Source organism: Siphateles boraxobius, unplaced genomic scaffold (genome assembly GCF_051911475.1).
Source record: "Siphateles boraxobius isolate OS27281-9 unplaced genomic scaffold, OSU_SipBor_1 150, whole genome shotgun sequence".
Taxonomy (NCBI): Eukaryota; Metazoa; Chordata; class Actinopteri; order Cypriniformes; family Leuciscidae; genus Siphateles; species Siphateles boraxobius.
The window spans coordinates 40,001-45,000 of NW_027508756.1; the positions used below are offsets into that span (position 1 = coordinate 40,001).

At 40.3% G+C, this 5,000-nt stretch overlaps 1 protein-coding gene across 5 annotated transcripts in view; it reads left to right on the forward strand.

The window, feature by feature from the left end:
* Positions 1–5,000, forward strand: part of LOC143738748 (kinesin-like protein KIF1C) — a 65,737-nt gene that overhangs the window by 1,182 nt on the left and 59,555 nt on the right. The window lies entirely within an intron of this gene.

The window sequence follows — 5,000 nt, forward strand, 5'->3', positions numbered from 1 at the left end:
GTGGAGAATATCCTCACTGGAGCAAGCCTGTGGACTTATATTTATGGATATATTTACACAATCTGAAACGCAGTATTGCATTAAACAGTCAGTTGTCAAAATAGTCATTAAAGTAGTTTTTGAAGGCCGATATCTTAAAAGAGCAGACTGGCCAAAATAATATGAAATTGATAAAAAAAAAGAAATCTCTATGTTAAACCAACTTACTTTAACTGTAACTTCTTGATTCCGTAATTATATGACTGTATTTTTCACGAATAAATAAATAGTTTGGAATAAATGTGAATAAAAAGGAAGTTAACACTGTAATCAGCTCAGTAATCTGGAAAAGGTGTGTGCACTGGAAATCATTTTTTCAAAAAAAGGCATGGTAACTAATTATATATAATAATATAAACTAATAGCATAGTGCACATATGATGAATGCTAATGAGAAAGTATTAATAGTGTTTGCCTTTATGTTACTAATAATATAAAAGCAAACGCTGTGATACTCTTTCGTATACAGTTTACATTCTTTGTTCAACAGTACTATCCAGTAACGTATTTTTACGAAACTGTTAAACAGAGACCGCAACTAATGAAGCTAATCAACTAATGAAGCTAATGAAGCTAATCAACTAATGAAGCTTATCAACTAATGAAGCTAATCAACTAATGAAGCTTATCAACTAATGAAGCTAATCAACTAATGAAGCTTATCAACTAATGAAGCTAATCAACGAATTAAGCTAATCAACTAATGAAGCTTATCAACTAATGAAGCTAATCAACTAATGAAGCTAATCAACTAATGAAGCTAATGAAGCTAATCAACTAATGAAGCTAATCAACTAATGAAGCTAATCAACTAATGAAGCTAATCAACGAATTAAGCTAATCAACTAATGAAGCTAATCAACTAATGAAGCTAATCAACTAATGAAGCTAATGAACTAATGAAGCTAATCAACTAATGAAGCTAATCAACTAATGAAGCTAATGAACTAATGAAGCTAATCAACTAATGAAGCTAATCAACTAATGAAGCTAATGAACTAATGAAGCTAATCAACTAATGAAGCTAATCAACGAATTAAGCTAATCAATTAATGAAGCTAATCAACTAATGAAGCTAATCAACTAATTAAGCTAATCAACTAATGAAGCTAATGAACTAATGAAGCTAATCAACTAATGAAGCTTATCAACTAATGAAGCTAATCAATTAATTAAGCTAATGAACTAATGAAGCTAATCAACTAATGAAGCTAATCAACTAATGAAGCTAATGAACTAATGAAGCTAATGAAGCTAATCAACTAATGAAGCTTATCAACTAATGAAGCTAATCAACTAATGAAGCTAATCAACTAATGACAGTGAATGTGAGCACTGCGCAAAATAAAAGATCTTACGAAGAAATAAAAGATCACGATCTCTACGAAAGTAGGTCGTGGACGTCTTCAAGATTGATCGCGATATAGCGTCGTCAGATCGCACACCCCTGGTGTGTGTTTCTCCTCATTGATTCAGTGTTGTTGTTGTATTGATCTGACAGTGTAATCTCTAACTTTGGTGATGATCTCATTATGATTGACACACACTGGTAACTGTGTGTTCAGGGTTAGTATCGTTCACTAAATCGCCACTATTATGCTTTTCCAGATATAATCTTTCATGTAGTGTGTGATATATCTCAAACACTTCAGTTATATATTAGCATAATCCCCGCCTCTGGTGTTGATTGGCTGAGCAGCGTCTCTTGGCCCCGCCCTCAAACACTGTAGTTGTATATTAGCATAATCCCCGCCTCTGGTGTTGATTGGATGAGAAGCATCTCTTGGCCCCGCCCTCAAACACTAGTTGTATATTAGCATGATCCCCACCTCTGGTGTTGATTGGTTGAGCAGCGTCTCGTAGCTCCGCCCTCAAACACTAGTTGTATATTAGCATGATCCCCGCCTCTGGTGTTGATTGGCTGAGCAGCGTCTCGTAGCTCCGCCCTCAAACACTAGTTGTATATTAGCATAATCCCCAACTCTGGTGTTGATTGGCTGAGCAGCGTCTCGTAGCTCCGCCCTCAAACACTGTAGTTGTATATTAGCATAATCCCCACCTCTGGTGTTGATTGGCTGAGTACTGTCTCGTAGCTCCGCCCTCAAACACTAGTTGTATATTAGCATAATCCCCACCTCTGGTGTTGATTGGCTGAGCAGCGTCTCGTAGCTCCGCCCTCAAACACTAGTTGTATATTAGCATAATCCCGACCTCTGGTGTTGATTGGCTGAGTACTGTCTCGTAGCTCCGCCCTCAAACACTAGTTGTATATTAGCATAATCCCCACCTCTGGTGTTGATTGGCTGAGCAGCGTCTCGTAGCTCCGCCCTCAAACACTGTAGTTGTATATTAGCATAATCCCCACCTCTGGTGTTGATTGGCTGAGCACTGTCTCGTAGCTCCGCCCTCAAACACTGTAGTTGTATATTAGCATAATCCCCGCCTCTGGTGTTGATTGGCTGAGTAGCGTCTCTTGGCCCTGCCCTCAAACACTAGTTGTATATTAGCATAATCCCCACCTCTGGTGTTGATTGGCTGAGCAGTGTCTCGTAGCTCCGCCCTCAAACACTGTAGTTGTATATTAGCATAATCCCCACCTCTGGTGTTGATTGGCTGAGCAGCGTCTCGTAGCTCCGCCCTCAAACACTGTAGTTGTATATTAGCATAATCCCCACCTCTGGTGTTGATTGGCTGAGCAGTGTCTCGTAGCTCCGCCCTCAAACACTAGTTGTATATTAGCATAATCCCCACCTCTGGTGTTGATTGGCTGAGCAGCGTCTCGTAGCTCCGCCCTCAAACACTGTAGTTGTATATTAGCATAATCCCCACCTCTGGTGTTGATTGGCTGAGCACTGTCTCGTAGCTCCGCCCTCAAACACTGTAGTTGTATATTAGCATAATCCCGCCTCTGGTGTTGATTGGCTGAGCACTGTCTCGTAGCTCCGCCCTCAAACACTGTAGTTGTATATTAGCATAATCCCGCCTCTGGTGTTGATTGGCTGAGCACTGTCTCGTAGCTCCGCCCTCAAACACTGTAGTTGTATATTAGCATAATCCCCACCTCTGGTGTTGATTGGCTGAGCAGCGTCTCGTAGCTCCGCCCTCAAACACTGTAGTTGTATATTAGCATAATCCCCACCTCTGGTGTTGATTGGCTGAGCACTGTCTCGTAGCTCCGCCCTCAAACACTGTAGTTGTATATTAGCATAATCCCGCCTCTGGTGTTGATTGGCTGAGTAGCGTCTCTTGGCCCTGCCCTCAAACACTAGTTGTATATTAGCATAATCCCCACCTCTGGTGTTGATTGGCTGAGCAGCGTCTCGTAGCTCCGCCCTCAAACACTGTAGTTGTATATTAGCATAATCCAAATGGTTTTGCGTTAATGCCGTTAATAACGCGTTTAACTGACAGCCCCAGTTGAAAGAGATCAAGGAAACAAAACGGGATAAATTGTATATAGTAGTCAGTATATAATACAGTTATGGTATTTATAATACCCCATTTAGCCCAGTGTGATTTGATCTAGAAAATGGCTTGCTGCCGTTTCAAGAATTGTTTTTAATCTTACTTATAAACTTCCATCTCCCTTTCCCATCAATACAAATCAGCTGAGCTGAAACATAATAGACAGGTAATAGTCAACAGAAACACAATTAATAAAAAACTCCAACCCTACGTTTTTGCTTACTCAAATATGAAATCTAAACTAAGGATTTTTCCCCGTTACTGCACATTTAATATGGAATGAAACCGATATTCTCATTTTATCAATTACAACGATCACACTCCCTAATGTTACAGTATATTTAACCCCTGTTTAGAAGTCTTTCCCTCTTATTACACAACAAAGGATAAACATGCATTAATAAAACGGGTTTAACCATTAATAGGCTGTTCGTGGTTTGTTACGCGGTAATAACTTTATCCAATGACCTTTATTTACCTGATAACGTCCCCTAAAACTACTAATTTAGAGAGCAATAATCAACTAGCATGCTTTAATACATAAGTTAATTTGATTCAGATGTACTGATAATATACAATCGTATTCTTTAAACGTGTTTCCTTTTAAAGTGCATCACAAACGGTCTGTTCTTCTGTAGCTCCACCGCGCTGCTGCTACTTCCGGCAACTATTGAGAGGCTCCGCGAGACGCCATTGCGGTAAAAAACCGTTCCAGTGAAGTCGATGGAGTTGTCGCAACTCTCGCTCTATATGGCTCTGGGTTGAGCCTGTAAGCAATTGACCCTTCGCTAAGCCCCGCCCGAAAACCGCCACTGGCCAATCGTGTCTTAGCAACCGTAACTAGGCGCGGGAGGTCTGGGAAGCTTTCGAGCGAGGGACACATGCCGAAGCGTTGTGCGTACGGATTGTGCAAATCTGACCCGGGATCATAAAAGTTTGGACATTTTTTCCTTCCCGAAACTCTAAAAGCCGAGGGCAGAAATGATGGATCAGCAGTGTGTGACGTCACAACTACATGTCCACAGGATTAACAAAAACACCTAACGCTATTGCTTGGAGATAATGACGGTTCTTTGTTCATAATGCATATGTTTTAAAGTAAAATAAGACGATTAAAGACAAGACAGAGGCTCACTGACATACATCGCGGCTCTCCCGGTGTTAGTGTTATTCCACAAGATTTATGGATAAACTGTTTGATTTATAATTATTAGATTATTTTCACATTTCACTGCACGAACACAGCTGTTCCTCGATGTGTGTGTTTCCCATGTTAATGGTCAGCGTATGAGGCGCGGCTGCTGCGACTATAGGCTTTAGCTTCAATTATCATGAAATGATTCTCTAATCGGTTGCATATTATGTGGTGGATATATCCCTCGAACGCACTGCAGTCCCTTTAGTCTTGCTCTCTCAGATATTACACATGTTCGCCAAAAATTCCTAAACCTCTCATCGGGAATGTCTGACACCGGTGCACACACACTGTAATAGAT